Source organism: Anabrus simplex, chromosome 11 (assembly GCF_040414725.1).
Source record: "Anabrus simplex isolate iqAnaSimp1 chromosome 11, ASM4041472v1, whole genome shotgun sequence".
Classification (NCBI taxonomy): Eukaryota; Metazoa; Arthropoda; class Insecta; order Orthoptera; family Tettigoniidae; genus Anabrus; species Anabrus simplex.
In genome coordinates this window covers 98,588,956-98,611,064 of record NC_090275.1, presented here as the reverse complement: position 1 = coordinate 98,611,064, position 22,109 = coordinate 98,588,956, and positions in this window count along the sequence as shown.

Genomic DNA, 22,109 nt, shown 5'->3' with positions numbered 1-22,109 from the left:
CCAATATACGAGAACGTTGCGATAGATATAAAAATTATAATACGGTTGTGCATAGAAAAGGAACCGAATGCCACGACTTGGCATTTTCATTTAGTTACTTCGGCAATAATAGCCTTATTATCCATAAAAAAAACTATTCAAGATTCTTCACATTTAATTTGGGACCAAATGAAGTTGCACCGGGCCAGTTGGCCGTGCGGTACCCTCCTGCTTGTACCACCAATCATTTTCGCTAATTTAATGTATGTTACTCCTAAATTATGATAAAGTATCCTGATACGACCCAGATTTCACTCCCGTAAAGCAAAGTTGGTCTTAAAACAGATCGGTGTGAAGATAGTTTAACCGGGCGAGTTGGCCGTGCGGTTAGGGACGCGCAGCTGTGAGCTTGCATCCGGGAGATAGTGAGTTCGAGCCCCAGTGTTGGCAAACCTGAAGATGTTTTTCCCGTGGTTTCCCACTTTCACAACAGGAAAATGCTGGGACTGTTCCTTAATTGAGGCCACTGCCACTTCCTTCCCACTTCTAGGGATTTCCTATCCAGTCGTCGCCATAAGACCTTTTTCTGAATCTGCGCGACGTGAAGCAAATTGTAAAAAAAGGATAGTTTCGTCCGGTAGATGACTTCCTTCTTACAGAAGACAATTGATCGCAACTGCGAACTCACTGCGTTAGCTTTACTGCACTTTGAATCAATCTCACTTACTATACTACCATCATGTGAGAACACATTTCCTAATACTTGAAATGATCTACCTATTTCAGCTTTGTATTCCCAACCTGACATTAAATTCTATAATAATAATAACAATAATATATCTCAAAAAACTTGTGACTCAGTAGACTGATATTATTCCATATTCTATAAGAATTCAAAGTTGATAAGGAAAGCGAGAGACTTAATTCATAAGACGCTGACTGGTACAACTTCAGAAGTTTAATTTCAAGGTGAACTATCTGGCCCTTTTGATACCACAGGACTTCGACAAGGAGATGGCTTATCTCCGTTATTGTTCCATCTTGTGCTTGAAAACGTTTATCAGGACACGTAAAAGGAATAACTACTGGTCGAATACTCAAAAATAAAATTCAACTGTCGTGTTTAGCATTTGCAGATGATCTAGGTATTAACAGCAGAAAAGAAGTATTTCAGGTCCCAGAAAGCTTCATGGAATTGCAGCTAAGACCGTGCTCCAAATATCGTATGAGAAAACTCCGTACAATGAAGGATCCGCTCGTTATCTAGATGGGAAACCTCTGAAGACTAAATACGGCAAAATTAATCAAGGACTTAGGAGAAGTAATTCAGCCATCAGGAATGAATCGTGAAGCAAATAAGGAGTGGATCCCAAAATTACGAAAGGCATATACACTCACCTGGAATAGATATAACAAAAAATCAATATCCAGGAACGCAAACTTAAGAAATTATAACTCTGTTATCAAACCTGAAGCAATATATGCCTCGGAAACCTTGAACATTGGAGGCAGATCATTTATTAAAGACATGGAGAAACATTAGAGGAAAATATTGAGGAAAATCCTCGGTCCACCCCACTCACAGGGATTCTGGATGAAACGGAAGTCTCAAGAGATTTATCATCATTCTGAAAATATCTTTATTTCTTTTTTTGCAATTTGCTTTACGTCGCACTGACACAGATAGGTCTTATGGCGACGATGGAATAGGAAAGGCCTAGGAATTGGAAGGAAGCGTCCGTGGCCTTAATTAAGGTACAGCCCCGGCATTTACCTGGTGTGAAAAATGGGAAACCACGGAAAATCATCTTCAGGGCTGCCGACAGTGGGCCTCCAACCCACTATCTCCCGATTACTGGATACAGGCCGCACTTAAGCGACTGCAGCTATCGAGCACGGTCTGAAAAGATCACCGACACCAGCAGGAAAAGGCGATGAAAATTCTATGGCCACATTGTCAGAATGAAACATGACAGTCTCACCAAAAGGTTTCTCAACCTTTGTCTCGCAATGACAGTCAAGAAAAACTGGCTTTGTGAAATAGAAAAAACAACACCTTCAGGAAATCGGCATCTCACAGGAAATTGTTCAAGGTCGACTCCAATTCAAAAGCAATCAACAACCATCATTTTGCTGAGAAAATGAATACGAGGACCAGTAAACCATGAACTGAAGAACGGAAGAAAATTTTCAGTGCCCAGACGAAGAGATTTTGGAAGAAGAAAAAGCCAGCACAGCTAAGTAAGTTCTATCGCACTCCACAGATTGGCATAATGCTGTAAAAGGGAAAAGAAATACGCAGGACAGAGATGACATTCAGGCAATAATTAAACTTACAAATTCTAGTCCATGTCTATTCAAGCGAAGTTCAAATATTATAGTGCGAATGGAATGGATTGTATCTGTGTGCCGAAAACTCTAAGAAGGGTAAGGATCTGGTCACTGGGAAAAAAAGTTAATTTACCAAAAAGGTCAAAAGTAATTCGCTATTCAGACCAAAGCTGGAGCACTATGGAACGATTGAGAAAATAAGCCAATTTTCGAAATAAGTTACCTTCCGAACGAATGTATTAACACGTGAAGCGATACCGACTCTACGCCTGCCTTAAAAAAAGGATGAACAAAGGAACTGCAAGCCCACATATATGGCACTTGTATAATTGGAAATGGAGTTTTATAACGTTAATTGGTTCAAGCTGTTTGAGATTCTAAGTGCGAATTGGTATCTAGTAAGGTGTTGACAGTAGCAAGGATCGAGGGATACAGAAAAGAAGTGAGGCAAGTTTGTGGTTTGTCACCTTTCTTGTCAACAATATACTGAACGGGCAAAAATATAAATAGAAGAGAAAATCTGAATTAAGTTTCAAGGAAAGGAAATCAAATTCTAAATCTACTCGATGATTTTTTTTTTTTAAATATCTCAGTTTTCAGAGAATACTAAAATGAAATGAAATGGCGTACGGCTTTTAGTGCCGGGAGTGTCCGAGGACAAGTTCGGCTCGCCAGATGCAGGTCTTTTGATTTGACTCCCGTAGGCGACCTGCGCGTCGTGATGAGGATGAAATGATGATGAAGACGACACATACACCCAGCCCCAGTGCCAGCGAAATTAACCTATTAAGGTTATCGGGAATCGAACCCGGGATCCCTCTGACCAAAAGCCAGCACGCTAACCATTTAGCCATGGAGCCGGACAGAGAATACTGAGAAGTTGCTAAATGGCAGACGCACAGTATTGAATAAATACAGCGAGAATTCAGTGGGATGGCCACATGCCAAAGTGAATCAGACGTCAAAATCGGATATTTTTAACTTACTGTATTACGTGAAACCGAATACTATGACCTATTTCCCACCAGAACGGACAAAAGTTACCTCTATCGAAGTGAACGAGATATCACGAAGTTTTTACAACATAAAGATGCTCATGCAGATTTCATTCTGCCAGAGTGAACCGAACACCGAAGCAAAATAGCTTTCGAAGAACGTGGTGCATAATCCCATCCATAAACTTCGTAGAAACAACAGACGAGACTTTGAAAGACTTCAGTTCTGGTTTCTCAGACCAGTGTGTGTTTTCTTACACTTTGCTTTACGTCGCACCGATATAGACATACGTTCCTAGATAAGTGGTACATGGAAATAAATATTTTAGGTCGCTTTTAGTGTTTGGGTAGAACGCGTAATCGCGGAGAGTTTTTAACTTAGGATTATGTTAAGTGTCTCAATAGAGATGTAAAAGATGTTGCAAAAAATCCTGAAACGTAGTTTTCATTCGTGCTTCAATATAAGGAAAAATTTGTGCTAAATAGGTGACGTCATACGCATACTCTGTTATAAGATGGCGCTGTGTTGACTCACGCGCTCAGTTTGGAGGTTAGGATTCGTTGTGTATATTGATGTGCCGATCATCATGATGACCGATTTTAATGTAGACATCCAAAGAAATGGAAAGGCATTTGATTTTATCAAACATCACTTTAATTTGAATGTTGTGCCGAGTAACTCTCCCAGCACAATGGACAATTCATTTCTTAATCTTACTTTTACTCGTAATATCACTCCCGAACTCTTAAATGATATCTCTTATTTCTCGTATCGCAGGCCCGTACTACACGGAGTTATTACCCACAATGCATGTTCTACTGAATAAAATTAGCTATACACATAATATTTGTGTGCTTTGTGTGGAGTGTGGCGCTTTATGAGGCTGTGACTTGGACGTTGAGACAAGAGGAAGAAAGAAGACTGGAAGCATCTGAAGTGTGGATCTGGCGGAAGATGGAGAAAATCAGTTGACAGGAAAGAGTAAGGTGTGAGGAAGTATTAAAAAGAGTGGGTGAAGGAAGGGGAACGATATTAGAATGCATTCAAAGACGGAAGAAAAATTGGTTAGGCCACTGCTTGCGACGAAATAACCGAAGCATTGGAAGGGAAGATACAAGGGAAAGTGAAGAGAGGAAGGAAGAGGTATCAGTTAGTGGACAGTATAAAGGTAAATAGGAACTATTGGAAGACAAAGAGAATGGCTGAAGACAGAACAACGTGGAGAATTCATGCGAAGACCTGTCGATAGGCAGACGACCAGTGATGATGATGATGATGATAATATTTGTATTTTATTTCTAATAAGTAAATCTACGAAAGCCTCAAAACCCTGTGGTCGTAACAATAGTGAGAGCCTACCGCCAATTGTTCGACTTGTTCAGCGTCGTAGTAACACATGGAAGATTTTCGGCGACAGAGTATGGGGAAGAGCTAGGACTGGGCTGGTAGAGGCCGTGACATTAATTAAGGAACAGCGTGGTGTGGAAATAGGAAACCACTGAAAACAATCTTCAGGGCTGCTGACTGTAGGGTTCGAATCTACTATCTCTGATAGCTACATGACCCAGACCGCGAGGTAACTTGCTCGACAGACCCGTATAAGCCTAGGGAAGGAGAAGAATATTCGAGCGGAAGCAAGTATCAAAATTTCAGCTCTAACGCGTTTGAACTCGTGATCTGGTTGACTCTAACCACAGAGGTATACTTGCTTTTGAACTTAACCCTCCTTCTAAAGGAGAGAGAAAAGTTGTTTTCATTAAACAAGTGGGTGCACGGTGTGGATCACGTAGATGTCACCTTGCAATCAGAAGATAGTGAGTTCGAACCCCATTGTCGGCAGCACTGAAGATGCATCTCCATGGTTTCCCAGCTTCACACCAGGCAAAAGATCGGGCTGTGCATTAATTAAGGCCACCATCGCTTCCTTCACACTCCTAGCCCTTACCTATCCCATCGTCAGCATAAGACCTAACTGTGTCGGCGCGACGTAAAGACAATTGTAAAAGGTTGTTGGTATGAATATTTCTTATGGCTGCGGATTAGCTGACGATTTGCATTACAGAAGTTAGCGTGACGGAAGTGTAGCCTAGGTGATGATGATTGCGTTTGTTGTTTAAAGGGGTCATCGGCCGTTTATGATAGGTGGTGAAGCGCAATCATATGATTATAAAATTCCAAAATCCATTCACTAACTAGAATTCTGATTATGAACTTAAAACAGTCAGTGGATCCAACCCGCAATGCCCCAACTTCACATAAAATAATTTAAAACAATGATACAAACGGAACAACGGACTGCTTCCAAAGCAAAATCCTATCTCGATGATGCTTGTTCTCTCAAGGGGTCCAAAATCCATATCACCTACCCCTCATAATGGTACTAATCTCTTTACGTCGCCCCATGGTGTTCCTCACATAATGGTACTAATCACATTACGTCGCCCCATGGTGTTTCTCACATAGTGGTACTAATCGCAAATAAATTCGACCGATGATGTTCCTCTCGTAATGGTACTAATCACGGGTAATGACATGCTTCCGAATCCATCATCCCTTGGTCCCCCTTTTGGTCGTCTATTACGAACAGGCAGGGGGATAACGTGGGTGTATATTCTTCGTCTGCTTCCCCCAACCACAGAATGTTTGCGTAGCCTAGCAACCGTGCAAGCTGTAATCTATACTATAATATATAAGGAGGTAAAATTTGTTTGTATGTAATGGCTAATCTCAGGAACTACTGGACCGATTCTAAAAATGCTTTCACTAATATAAAGATACATTATCCCCGAGTACTATAGGCTATATTCTATTTTCAAAACAATTCTAGTGGGGGGCTACATGGGGAGATATAAAAATACTAGGCTAATATAGGCGACATATCGAATTTGTCGTACAAGGACGAGACAAACCTCATGTTAAGCACTTTGACGCAAAGAACAAAAAACTCAGTAAGCCCTACGGGCCCGAAAACCATGTTTCAAGGCCCTAAAATCAACCGTTATTGAGATATTGGGCACTACACTACCCCTGCTCTAGGAATCGGATAAATAGATGAACTGCCGTAACCATGGCAATATCAGCTCCAGTATGCTTACATCAGAATATATCACAAAAACCTAACATGTTACAGACATAAAATTTGATACTTGAAATCTCCTTTAAAATAAAAGGACACAAATTTTTGTTTTCAGAAAATCCACTTATGGGGTGAGGGTTGAAAAGACGTGAGGAAGGAGTTTAATTCTTTATATGAGGACAAGAAGCCTACATCTTGGAAACTGAAGATGTTACAGACGTTAAAATTGGTAGGCCGTACTTGGAATCTCTTTTAAAAATAAATGAACGCACTTTTTCTGGAAAATTTACTTAAGGAGGTGAACAATTTTTAAAAAGCGGGTGATATTTTAAAATGAGTATCTTCTTCTCTTCTATCGGTTTTCCCCACACCTGTGGGGTCGCGGGAGCGAACTGTGCCTCACATGTAGATTTTACGCTATTTTACGACTGGATGTTCTTCCTGACGCCAACCTATGTGTAAGGATGTATTTACTATTGCGTATGCCTGTTGTGGTTGGTAATGTGGTGTGTTGAGTGAATATGAAGAGGAGAGTGTTGGGACAAACACAAACAACCTGTCCTCGAGCCAGAAGAATTAATCACACGTGATTAAAATATCCGACCCAGCCCGGAATCGAAACCGGAACTCTGTGAACCGAAGGCTTCAACAATGAACTCTCAGCCAAGGAGTATATCTCATAAACTTAACAAGTTACAGGCGTGAAAATTGGTATTTGTAATCTCCTTTAGAAATAAAGAAACAGCTTTTTTTTTTTACTGTTTCTCACATCTAGAGCTAGCTCCATGTCGCATGTTCCAGACTTAGCTCTGCCAGTAGCTTGGTCATTTACTTTAGGGATTTTCAGATAATGTCTTAGTGCAGTACCGAGGAACAATTATTTTTTTATCAACTTACGAAATCCTCGCGAGCGAAGCCGTGGGTAACAGCTAGAGTAAAGTATGGATGGACGGTCAGACAGTGTTACCTAGCAACCGCGCACGCTATATCTTACAGCTGCTGGTCATCTGAAATTAGCAGCCGTTGATAGAAGGCCATGACCGAGAGACATATTTATGATCATTTGATTTAGTCAAAGGGGAATTTTTTTCCATATTATGGAGAGGAGAAGCTGATATGAAAATCATCAGGAAAGCAGCTCTACTGGTTATATCTTTGAGATGAAAATGCAAGTCTGATAAGGCTTGATATTGAAATGCACATGTTATACCGAAGATAGAATGAATAAATCTTTGTAACCTTTGAATGAATAGCAGGATGTAGAACTTCGCAAAGAGAAAGTTGTGAAGTGTCTTAATGTCTCGTTATCTGATTAAGCTCAGCGAGCAGAATAATGAGACACGTCGTGAAGAAGCCAATACGAGCTATTAAAAGACTGGTTCCATCCACATTGCATGAACAATAATTAGTCTTCTCCTTCAACTCAAGAACCAGAATTCATTCAGCCTCATATATTGGTGCTGTTAATGTCTGATTCGCCAACTTATAATGGTTTACAAAACCTGAAATGATTGCAAAATGCTCGCGTCTGTTTCTGGTGCTATGATTCGCATTTCCATAAGAATGTTAGCTTGGTTTAGCAATAACTGGCTCTGACTTGCTACTAATTAGCGTGCTGTTCAAACATCGCTCATTGCATGACACCTCCACCGTCATTACACAACGGAAGCTCTCACAAAACAGTCCAGAAACCTACCAATATTTAATCATGCGAGCAAATGCTGTCCGATTGCTTTTACACTATATTAAATTATACAGTATTATGAACTAGCTGACTAAATACAGTCCACAAATGAAAGAAGAAGAAGATGATGATATGTGGGTTACTTTTTTACGCTCGTTCCCTCTGGACGTTAACTAACGTGATACAGGCGTTAAGACAGAACCTGGTAATTCGAACATGTTTTCTGTTTAATTGATGAAGTGTTTGGCCCAGGGCGACAGTAAACAAGCTTTCATCAATACACACAAGGTAACAGGCTTGGGAGGAATTTGCATCTGCTGTATCTGTTCTGGTTGCCTCATCGCCCCGGGAGTACTGAAGCTAAATAACCCACGAAAAGATTTACAATCGGCTCTGGTGCTCTTCACCTCTTAACAGCTGTATTAACTATTTCATTTGAGTTCTGGCTTCTAAACAAATTCGACGTGAACTCATATGTAGCGGTTTCGAAAGACCTCCCATTATACTTCTAATTGGTAAACATGAATAAAATCTTGCCGTTGCTGTTGGGTAATTATGTTTTAACTTTATTTTCCCTTGTAATGTTAAGCTAGTAGTTAGCTCAACCCATAGTGTTGTAAGCCGTAGTGTTAAGCGCGGGAAATACTTAAATTCGTGTGTGTCGCGCAGCTGTGAGCTTGCATCCGGGAGAGAGTGAGTTCAAACCCCACTGTCGGCACCCGTGAAGATGTTTTTCCGTGTTTTCCCATTTTCACACAGTCAAATGCTGGGGCTGTACCTTAATTAAGGTCACGGCCGATTCCTTCCCACTCCCAGGCCTTTCCTGTCCCACCGTCGCCATAAGACCTATCTGTGTCGGTGCGACGTACAGCAAAAAGCAAACACAAAAAAAAATCGTGTGTGAACTTGTATATGATGACACTGAATTTATAATGTTAAACTAGTAGTAAAAAAAACAAACCCCATGGCACTACAGCCCTTGAAGGGCCTTGGCCTACCAAGCGACCGCTGCTCAGCCCGAAGGCCTGCAGATTACAAGGTGTCGTGTGGTCAGCACGACGAATCCTCTCGGTCGTTATTCTTGGCTTTCTAGACCGGGGCCGCTATCTCACCGTCAGATAGCTCCTCAATTCTAATCACGTAGGCTGAGTGGACCTCGAACCAGCCCTCAGGTCCAGGTAAAAATCCCTGACCTGGCCGGGAATCGAACCCGGGGCCTCCGGGTGAGAGGCAGGCACGCTACCCCTACGCCACGGGGCCGGCAAACTAGTAGTACTTCCTGTAATATTTTCTTTCCATGGAAATGCTTTTTGTACTCTTGTTGTAGTTGAATTTGTTGTTGTTGTTGGGTAATTATGTTTTAACTTTACTTTATCAGACTACTATAAGTGATCATTGCCAGTGGGATATTTAACAATTGTGATGTATTTGTTAATAATAATAATAATAATAATAATAATAATAATAATAATAATAATAATAATAATTAGATAGAAGTGGGAAGCATGAAGGTGCAGGTTCCCCAGAATCCAATGACTTGCTTGCCCCAGACTGTGTGAGGGTGAATTGTTTACCACCTGGGGTACATTTCTGAATATTCGTTTTCTCTATGTTTTGAGTATTACGACAGTTGTAATGGTGGTTACCTAAAAGGAAACTATCAAGCCTTGAAGCCACCGCCACAGTAACAGGAAGAGGCAAGCCTTCTAAGAACAAATGGATCACGTCAGTTAAGTCGGATATGGAACAACTGGATATCCCACTGGGAAAAACTCATGACCGACTACTGTTCCGTCAAGCCATCCGACACGGAGTTTTCCCAACGTCCCTTACAAGTAAGAAGACTACAGGAACTAAGTGGACACGGGAGAGAAAGCTGGTTCATAGCAAAAATATATATATGTCGTATGGCTGTTAGTGCCGGGATATCCCAGGACGGGTTCGGCTCGCCAGGTGCAGGTCTTTCTATTTGATACCTGTAGGCGACCTGCGCGTCGTGATGAGGATGAAATGATGACGAAGACAACACGTACACCCAGCCTCCGTGCCATTGGAATTAACCAATTAAGGTTAAAATCCCCGACCCGGCCGGGAAGGGAACCCGGGACCCCCTGAACCGAAGGCCAGTACGGTGACCGTTCAGCCAGCGAACCGGACATAGTCAGCAAATGAAGGAGTATTGGAAGAAGAAAGCAACAACTTTACCGAAGAGTAGATATGAGCCCCGTGGTCCTCAGTAGGCCTAAACGACAAATTAATAATAATAATAATAATAATAATAATAATAATAATAATAATAATAATAATAATAATAATAATTTACGGATATTAGAGACCACAATAAGCAACAGGTACACGTTTTAAGAAGCTTGCTTTGCAGCCCAGTGTCATTACTTTTTCTTTCTAGCAGCCTGTCTCCTTTCTGCTGTCCACCCGCTGTTCTGCCGTTCTTCTCCACGAAAGCCCTTGAAGTTATTGATCTGGTGTCGGTAGGCCTACTTGGTTCTGTTTAATAATGTCTTCACAATTTAGTCCAATTTTTTCTTTTTCAAATCCATCCTGACTTCCCTGAACAACTTACCACGTGTGTTAGGTCTACAATTGTGTATGGTAAAAATTTTCTTGCTCAATCGCTTGTCACCCATTCCAAATAGTTGGCCGTAGAACTTGAGTCGTCGCTTGTTGATGGATTCCATCACTCGTGCGGTTCTCTGACACAGTTCCTCTCGTACTCTCAACCTGTATTGTCCAGCCACGATCTTTGGGTCCATTATCTCTCGAAGGATCTTCCTCTCAAACCTCTCAGCTTCCATTAGACCAGCCTTTCCAGTAACTCGGATGCATTCACTTCCATAGAGACATTCGGATTTAATCACCGTTTTTTAATGTCTCAGTTTAGCTTCCATTGAAATTTTCCTTGCACAGGTCGTGTGTTCTGCGAAACGCTGCGGCTATCATATTCGCTAACTGCTGTTAGCTTCTCTTTAATTACATCCCATCTGCACAATCTCACCGAGGTGTTTAGCTGTTAACTCTTTCTAACTTACCATATTTTGTATTTAGGAGATCCTCAGTCCAGCCTAAACGATCGCTAAATCATCAGAAAAAGTTAGACAGTTGATCACGACAGCGATTTTTGGATCTCTAATGTATACTTAGCTCAGTAAATTTTTTGGCAAATCCTCTTTTCCCATTCACGGATAATCAATCAATCAATCAATCAATCAATCAATCAATCAATCAATCAATCAATCAATCAATCAATCAAGATCTGTATTTAGGGCAGTCGCCCAGGTGGCAGATTCCCTACCTGTTGTTTTCCTCGCCTTTTCTTAAATGATCGCAAAGAAATTCGACATTTATTGAACGAACATCTCCCTTGGTAAGTTATTCCAGTCCCTAACTCCCCTACCTATAAGCGAATATTTTCCCCAATTTGTCCTCTTGAATTCCAGCTTTATCTTCATATTGTGATCTTTCCTGCTTTTAAAGACGCCATTCAAACTTATTCGTCTACTGATGTCCTCCCACGCCATCTCTCCACTGACAGCTCGGAACATACCACTTAGTCGAGCAGCTCTTCTCCTTTCTTCCAAGTATTTCCAGCCCAAACTTTGCAACATTTTTGTAGCGCTACTCTTTTACCCGATATCACCCAAAACAAATCGAGCTGCTTTTCTTTGGATTTTTCCCCAGTTCTTGAATCAAGTAATCCTGGTGAGGGTTCCATACACTGGAACCATACTCTAGTTGGAGTCTTGCCAGAGACTTATATGCCCTCTCCTTTACATCCTTACTACTACCCCTAAATACCCTCATAACTCATAACCATGTGCAGAGATCTGTAACCTTTATTACAATCATATTTATATGATCACCGCAATGAAGATCTTTCCTTATATTAACACCTAGGTACATACAATGATCTCCAAAAAGGAACTTACACCCCATCAACGCAGTAATTAAAACTGAGAGGTCTTTTCCTATTTGTGAAACTCACAGCCTGATTGTTAACCCCGTTTATCATCATACCATTGCCTACTGTCCATCTCACAACATTATCGAGATCATTTTGCAGTTGCTCACGATCTTGTAACTTATTTATAAATTTTATATTTTATTTGTAATTTATAATCTTGCCTAACACATAATTAAAGAGAGGTGGTGATAGTCCATCCCCTTATCTTACTCCTGTTTTAATTTCAAACTCCTTGGAAAATTCACCCATGAATTTTACTTGAGCGCGGGCGAGAGTTCGGGACTGTTTGATAATTTCTGCCGTATTCGTGTTGTTGTTGTTATTATTATTATTATTATTATTATTATTATTATTATTATTATTATGCATATAAATAGGAGGATTACAAGGGAGTTATCATTAATGGACTGCCTTAGAGGCTGTCATGTCATTTTAAATTGGGTTTAATGGTTTAACTGAAGAACCATTTTACTTTTTTCGATAGAACAGTTAATAAGGGAGGTTATCGTCAACGATTGGTTTAATCAGTCTTCAGCCACAGTGCCGCTCCCGGCTTTAGATGAACAACAATATGCCCTCGAGACTTAGGCACAACTGTATTGCTCAATACTCTCTGTGATCTACCCCATTCTGCCTCCACTTTGTTCAGCTTCATCGTACTTTACGTTACTGCCACGCGCTTCAGTAGAAGGATATGAGTTTAACATGCCGTATTAAATGTTTGAATACAGGCATGTAACTTCACATAAATTCATTAAGGAATCTTGAAATCCATTATTATTATTATTATTATTATTATTATTATTATTATTATTATTATTATTATTATTATTATTATTATTATTATTATTATTATTATTATTATTATTATTATTGTACAAGGAAGCAATCGGGCATACTCTGGACAACATCAGAAAATGAATGTACATTGCCTGGCTGCGGATCCTTTCTGTTCCAGAAGCTATTACTCTAGGTCTAGATGGTCTTCTTTAAGACCAATTTTGACAATTAAATCTATCGATATATAGGGAATGTCTGCAACAAAAGAGGAACTCATCCAAAACCTTTGTCATAAATATCAGTGTGACGTCTTGCGTGTTTAGAGATAACGACCAAAGACGACCAAAGACGACCTAAGGCGTTTGAAAGACCTCATCGACAGTACGGAAGTACAATATTTGTCAAACCTGTCTTGTAGTTGCTCTCAACAGGACTCAAAGAGGTGAAGGGTTGTCTGTTGAGTTGAACAACTGTATAATATCGTCAGCATATAAGCCATCTGATACAGGTTTTCCTTATCATGAACAAACCATAGTGCATAATTTGTCGTAGGAGACTTCAATAGCCATAACAGAATTTGGGGTTATGAAGATGCCGAAGATGGTGAAGCAGTGATAGAATGAGCTGGCTCTAGTAATTTACGATTGAAACACGACAGCAAATTACCATAATTTAACTGTGAACGTTAGAAACGGAGGTACAATCCAGATTTTATATTCGTCAGCGAAGCAATATCCTCCCAATACCCTAAAAATATTGGCTCACCAATCCCAAACACTCAACACAGGCCTATTTTATGCCAGATTTCTTCTACTGTACGACCTGAAATCGTACCATTCAGAAGACGTTATAACTTCAAAAAAGCAAATTGGAGCAAGTTTGCTGAGACACTAGATAGTCTCGCATCCAAGAAAAATCCGTTACCTGAATCTTATGAAGAATTTTAGACTACTGTGCAGAAATCATCTAGCAAATACATTCCACGTGGCTGACGAACCCATTGTATTTCTGATTTTGATAGAGAGAATACCAAACTATTGGAGGAATATATGAAACATTTCTATGACAATTCATTTAGTGAGTAAGCATTGGATGCTAGCTCAAAACTCGCCAACTCTTTGGCAGATATTAATAAAACGCATTGGATATAAATGTTAGAAAACTTGGATATGACAAAAAGTAGTCAGCTTGCATGGAGAATATTACGCCGACTGAATAACGATCCTACTCAGAAAGTAACTCACGCAAACGTATCTCCTGCTCATCAGCACCTGCTACATGGAAAAACGCAAGGACGAGAAAGGGCTGTGATCGGAAAGGTAATGGCATTATTTTACCTGATGTGAAAATGCGAAACCATCTTCAGGGCTGCCGACGATAGAATTTGAACCCACTCTCTCCGAAATGAAAGCTCACATGGCCAGTTGACTCCGTACTTAGAACTACACTGCATCTCGACCTAGCGCCTCCGAAACACGAAATATCCACCACCACACCACTGTTATCTCCTCCGTGATCTAATCGATCGTTAATTAACCACATTTAGGAAGGCACCCAACTAGATTACCGATAATGAAGGCGATTCATCATAGTTGACTACTGGAATTCTGTTTTAATCTAATTAGACTGAGAATCACGAAAGATTATATTTATGGTATCAAGTGAATAGATTTATGATAGAAATAAGGGACCTGAACTGAAATCAGTGTGTTCAGCATTTTAACCAAACACCGAAGGAAGGAGCTGGACCACACTGATAGCTGTAAAAATTAATATTTATTGAATTACTGCCTTTTGAATATTTCGTTGACGTTTAGCAGGCACTGTACAAGCGCGGTGAAATGTCTTCAGAGTATCTCGTCTTAACCAGGACCGCGTATTGAGTGGAAAATTGCTCAGAGCGGAATCGTAAGAGACCAAAAGTATTTTCCGAATTACACAAGTTTTCGCAGTATTTTTTAATTTCGTGTGGCTATTTCCAGCCGAGTGCAGCCCTTGTTAGGCAGACCCTCCGATGAGGTTGGGCGGCATCTGCCATGTGTAGGTAACTGGGTGTTATTGTGGTGGAGGATAGTGTTATGTGTGGTGTGTGAGTTGCAGGGATGTTGGGGACGGCACAAACACCCAGCCCCCGGGCCACTGGAATTAACCAATGAAAGTTGAAATCCCCGACCCGGCCGGGAATCGAACCCGGGACCCTCTGATCCGAAGGTCAGTACACTGGCAATTCAGCCAACGAGTCGGACAGTTTTCGCATTACACAAATCTTTTTTATGTTGAAAACCTTCCTTAGGAGTCAAATTATCCCCATACTACGAAAAACATAAAATTAAGCAGTTTCCTCAATTGTGCCGAATATTGAAGAGATAAAGGGCCCGGAATAATTTCAAATTGTAAGTCTTGGATAGCTGTATCAAACTTCAAAGAAATCGAAAGTCATTTCCGGCCTAAATGCAGTTCCAGAAAAACAGCCTAAAATATCTTGTTTCTTTACTCTTTTTCTAATAATAATAATAATAATAATAATAATAATAATAATACCTTGAGCGATTTAAAATCAGATTACAGGTAGATATTTATTCTTTTGTGGTTCTGCTCAGACAGTCGATCATCTACTTTTTTTTTTTTTTTGCTATTTGCTTTACGTCGCACCGACACAGATAGGTCTTATGGCGACGATGGGATAGGAACGGCCTAGGAATGGGATGGAAGCGGCCGTGGCCTTAATTAAGGTGCAGCCCCAGCATTTGCCTGGTGTGAAAATGGGAAACCACGGAAAACCATCTTCAGGGCTGCCGACAGTGGGATTCGAACCCACTATCTCCCGATTACTGGATACTGGCCGCACTTAAGCGACAAGTTTACTTTTCTGCTGTCCCGTGTTTGTAATGAAAAATCTTAATTTGAGTACCACCTGAACAGTTGTGATCTTGTATTTTGTAAACCATTGCGTGATATTTTCAAGAAGCCTTCTTGTTATAAGCAATTCTTGACATTCATTCAGTACATCTTTGACAAAGGGAACTCTGAACCTTTCGTTTACAAATATTTTAAGGTTATAAACTGCAACCCTATAGTACTGGATATTCAATAATATAATGTAGGCCTACATAAAAATATTAGCCCACTGGAGCTGACGGGCCTGGAGCACGTTAAGCCCCCAACCTCAGCCAGTTCAAACTCGATATTGTGAAAGAGTATAATCACAGCTACATTAGCAAAGAGGGTATGTAAAGAAAAAAAGAGCCAAACATATAAACGCCAGGACTTATTTCGTGATGAAAAGAGCAGAAAAAGAAATGGACAAAGTGAATGGGATGAGTTGCCTCAATGGGCTACGTTGTTAATGGAACTCAACTCTAAGTCGTGTTTCAGAGCTTTACTCAAGCAAAAACCGTTCTTCACGAGGTCCTTTTTTACTCCTTCTCTCCACCTGCCGTTTACATATTATCTTCTTGTTGTCTGTACACACATTTAAGAGTAGTTTTAAATATTGTCGAGAAAACATGCGCTGTCTCTGCTAAAGATATTTAACACGCAGAAGAACTGGCTCGTAGACTCCGCATTGGAAAGGATATTACGGTGAGAACCTCTAGAGCGGCGTTTTCAGTAGGTGGAAACCATACCTTTAGGGGTACGTGCCGCACCGTTCAGAGGTTCATGGAAAATAACCAGGAAAGTACAAAGTCTGCAAATCAAATCCACAAAAATCAGAAGTACCGCAAAACAACGTAGGGTAAGAAATACCCCAACATTTCGGAAGTAGAATTACCGCACGTGCTGAAAATGGTTAAGATATGCATCAAGGCCTGCCACAAAGAGAGATATTTATGTTCTTACACCTTTAAAAACAAGAAGTACCACAACAAGCTTAAGGCAAGTACGGATTTCAAACTATCGCATGTTTTGAGCCTGTTTTTGAGATTCCAAGAGCGTCGAGGCAAGGTCAACTATCTCATTAACAATGTTTCCGACTGGTTAGTGATTTGTGTAGGTTAATAGCTACCACAGGCTTTTCAGACAACACAAACTATCAGTGGCGGTTTCTGGTATAGCGCAATGGAGCAATGAACCTCCAGTTTATATCAAATTGTACTCAACTACGTAATTTTCATAACTCCCTTGTCAATCTCGAAGCTCTTGCTAAGTCCCTCTATCCGTAATATACTCGTACTGGCTTTCAATTCATGTGAGCTGCGCAAGGTTTGTGGCTGGATACTTGCCTGGAATGAACCCCCTTGCAAAGGCGGTCTCTCCGTCCGTACATAGGCGAAGGAAGTGGCGAGGTGTGGGGGGACGAAAGCCAGCACTAAGGCAAGACCAGGATATCGCAGAAACGGATCTCTGTTCTTTACGCATGCGCAATAGGCCACTGTCTCAAGACTAGCTAGTCGTGTTGTTGGGGTTGGGGTATGTGCCTGCCATCTGTTGGCCTTACGGGAATTTGACTAGGCAACAAAGAACAGAACACGTGACTAGCGCTAGTGTTGAAAAGCATCGTTACTACCAAAAGTCACATTAAACTGTCAAATTCCAATTAATATCTTGTCCCAAATATATCATTACTTACTAAACACCTATTAATTTGCCTTCTTTGGAATAATTACCTTTTGGAGAGAAACTTAACTCAAAAATCATTGAGGCAAAGAATAGCGGCAAGGTAATACCAATGAAAACTTTTAAATATAGTTGTTACTATTCCCATGACATCGGAAGCAGAAAGGTGTTTCTCTACCTTGAAGAGAATAAAAACTTTCTAGCGCAGCACAATGACCGAGGATAGACTTATTGCTCTTGCTATGTTGTCAATTGAAAGGAACTTTGTTCGAGACTCTGCGGACTTCAATGAAGCAGTTTTTTCTTATTTTGCATGTGGTAAAACTCGGCATGTAGGCCTACCGTATTTTCTGCTCCTCTTGTATTTGATCACTTTCTAGAACTTATGTCATCTTAGTTTAGGAGGTTACGGCCCACGATGGAAGAGAAGCTGGCGGAGATGGGAAGAGGAGAGGTTGGGGGGGGAGGCAATTTTTTCTTCTTTTGAACCCCCAGTGATGAAAGTCACGCGCCGCCACTGCAAACTATTATTTATTTATTTATTTAATAGAATAGCACTTTTACAAAGCACGTTAAATTAACACTTGAATTCTTACTATGTTCCTTCTTCCTCCCCGCCCACTCCGTTTCACTCGTTCTTTGTTTCCGAAGCTGCTTACTTTTTATTTCTTGTTCATCCTGAAGATCAGTTTTTGAATTTTGTATTTAGGTAACTTCCTGTTATGTGTATCCTTATGTCAATACTGGCTTCCTTGAGGTGATTTAATGTCTGTGTAAAGCATGCTGGTTTATGATTTTATTAACAAGTTGCTTTTTCAGTCTATCATTATTCATACTGTAGAAATGCCCCAGAAAACGGGAATCTTCTCTTACGCATGATGTGAATGCTATACTCTCCAGATGTACATAGATTTCTTAATTAGATCGTGGCCTGTTATATTCTGCTTCTGTTGTCCTTGGACCAAGAATGCTTCTAACCAGTCTTCTTTCCATGTTCAAAATTTTGTTTATTTCATCTCTCCGCATTAACAGAGTAAACGGGTAAAAATAGGTATACAAATCTCCTTCCCAAAGACAGAATTTATTAAAAAACGTTAAAGATTGTCCTGATAAAATAATCATTAATAAAAAATAAATAAGAAAGTTAAGTCCTTTAAATATTTAGGTGTGTGGATAAACATAAACAAAAACAAAGACGAAAAACACAGTTTGGAGATAAGAGCAATGAAGATGAACGTAGCATTCTAGATCACAAGAAATGAACAGTATACCAAAAAATTATACCCGAAAATTAGAAGCACCGCAGAACAACATAAAAGAAGAACTACCAAACATTTCGGAAGTAGAGTTACCGCAAGGGCTGAAATTTCTGAAGAGACGCTTCGAGGCCTGCTATGAAGAGACAAATTTATGTTCTTACACCTTTACGAACAATAATTATCACACCAAGCTTAAGGAAAAGTACGTTTTAAAACTATCTCGCATGTTTCGAGCCTGATTTTGACATTCCAACAGCGTCCAGGCAAGGTCATTGATTTCATTATTTCCTACTTGTTAGTGATCTGTTTAGGTTAACAGTTGCCGCGTGCTTTTCAGACTACACAAATTATTATTATTATTATTATTATTATTATTATTATTATTATTATTATTATTATTATTATTAAATATTTTTTTTGCTAGGGGCTTTACGTCGCACTGACACAGATAGGTCTTATGGCGACGATAAAATATTATTAAATAAAGAGTTTGTAAATACTTGATAATCTTTCTTATTTTCTTAATCTGTTTACCCTCCAGGGTTGGTTTTTCCCTCGGACTCAGCGAGAGATCCCACCTCTACCGCCTCAAGAGCAGTGTCCTTTAAGCGTGAGACTCTGAGTCGGTGGGATAAAACTGGGACGGAGGACCAGTACTTCGACCGGTGGCCTCACCTGCTATGCTTAACACGGACCTTATGAGGAGATGAGAAGATCGGAAGAGATAGACAAGGAAGAGGGAAGGAAGCGGCCGTGGTTTTAAGTTAGATACTATACCTGTATTTGCATGGAGGAGAAGTGGGGAAATAGAAATAGTAGAAATAACAATAAATTCTAGAACTTACCTTAATAATGCCCTGGTTTGTCTCCACTCCATATAAAACAGAGATAAACATAAGTATTATTTCTAAATATTTGAGTCTGGCTTGATAGAATCTGATGATGTCCTTTTAAGAACGAAACATAAGAACGAAACATGTCTTTTTTCGTTTAGTAGTGTGTATTTTGACGATGATGACGATGATGATGATGATGAATGTTATAGTTAAAAGGGACCTAACAGCTAGGTCATCGGTCCCTAAAGGTACGAGGGGAAAGAAATGAACATTTAAAATTTCAAAATGTATCCAGTGACCAGAATATGAAACGAATGATGATGAAAAAATGATCGTGAAATATAAACAATCATTGGATCCAATTCACAATGCCTTACGTACTGAGATGATAAGTGATCGAAAATCCAGGTCACTGGCCGCTCATAATGGTACGAATCACTGGTAAAGCAGAAACTTTGTGTTCCTCCTATAGTGGTCCTAATCGTAGGTAACGTAGACTCATGGTGTTTGCCGCATGGTGGTTTTAATAACAGGTAATGTAGTCCCACGGTAACACAAAAAAATTGCTAAATAGTATAATTATTTAGTAAAATATTACTAAAAAGTACAATTATTTAGTAAAATATTGCTAAAAAGTACAATTATTTAGTAAGCACAAACCTATGGTGTTTTGCACATAAGGGTACTACTCACAAGCTACGCAGACCCATGGTGTTCCTCACTTTGTGGAACTAATCACAGGCCACGTATACTCATGGTGTTCCTCACATAATGGCATTACTCTCAGGCAACGCACACCCATGGTTTTCATGACGAAGTGGTACTTATCACGGGCACCAGCCAAACCCGCAGTTTTTCTCACGTAGTGGTACCAATCACAGGCAACGTAGACCCATGGTGTTTCTCATAACATGGTACTACTCATAGGTAACGCAGACCCATTCGGAACACAGTGGAACCGACCGGTGGAATGCACACGGTGATATTTATCACAAGCAACACCCAGACCCATAATGTTCCGCATATAGTGGAACTGTTCCTATGTATTGTAGACCCATTATTTTCCCCGCAAAGTGGTACTAGTCGCAAGTAACGTCGACCTATGGTGTTTCGCACATAATAGTTACTAAATACAAGCAGTCTCGTGGTTCTAATGTCATCATCTCTTCGTCGCCCCTTTTAGTCGCCTCTTACGACAGGCAGGGGATACCGTAGATGTATTCTTTATTAGCGCCCCCCACCCATAGGGGGTAGTGTGTATTTTTATCCCTTGTCTAGTAATATTTTTTACAGGTGTGTTATAGTGTAATATGTATATTGTCCGGCTCCGTGGCTAAATCGTTAGTGTGCTGGCCTTTGGTCACAAGGGTCCAGGTTCGATTCCCAGCAGGGTCGGCAATGTTAACCCTCTACTGCATGAATTATTTTTCGTTTTCGTTTGGTGAAGAAAATTTCAAGCTTTAATATTCAACATACGTTCAGTGTTTTAGATGTACCAGCAATTCTTAACTGGGGCTAATAGCTTAACACTCGTATGTGATGTGGATTGCCATAGTGGAATATATATACGATTTTTCACGATTTTAACATTCAAAGACCGAGCATTACTACCTACTGGCCATGGGTACGTACTGCAAGGCGCAAGTACAGCTTGCACTACCGTAGGTCGCTAATGTCTTTGAGGATGAGCCAGAGGTACTCCTGAAGCCTGTGGTAATGTGATGGGGAGGGCCCACGTAAAATAAACGGTGGTTGGTTCGCGTGGATGTTGATGGAGTGGAAGGAGTACCTTTGGTCGTAGGGTTGTTTTGTCTTATGTTATATGTGATATGTGTTTAATTGACTGTACAGTTGAAGGTGTGCCGTAAATTACCTCTGTCCACAATCCCTTTATACAGGCGAAAATTTATTTGTTGCCTAACGGCAACAGTACGCAGTAGAGGGTTAAACATAATTGGTTAATTCACCTGACATGGAGACTGGGTGTATGTGCCGTCTTCATCACCATTTCATCCTGATCATAACGCGCAGTTCACCTACGGGCGTCAAATCTATAGACCTGCACCTGGCGAGCCGAAGTCCTGGGACACATCGGGGCACTAAACGCCATACACCATTTCAATATTTATATTTAACTTGTGTGTTTGACAGACTGAAAACTTTTAAGTTTCATTTAAATGAGTTGACACTGGAAAATATGGCTTCCTTAAAAAAATATAGTTTGCAATTAATTTTACATGTCTCCCCCACCCCATCCTCTAAGTCTAGGAGTGCTACGGTGTCTTACCGCTTCAGTACATTTTTGAAATATGTAAGTCAAGGCCACTCAAACGCCTAAAATTTCACGCGTCCAAACCGAGGCGTAGAGGCTCTGCGCACTGTGCATCAGTCCGATTCGGCTCAACTTGGCCTGACTCGGATGGTGTAGAGCGACGAATCGTTCGGTATAGACGGCTTGTTTATCAGTGAAATAGATAAGCGCAAGACAACATAATAATGGAGCAGCCTGTTTCGAGGAAAGTAAAGAATTCCGAAAGTCCATTTCAATCGAACTGGAAGCTTTCGTACTTTTTGTCAGTCGTGACAATAACGCCAAATGCTTAATCTGAGGGACAATAATTATGTGATCATC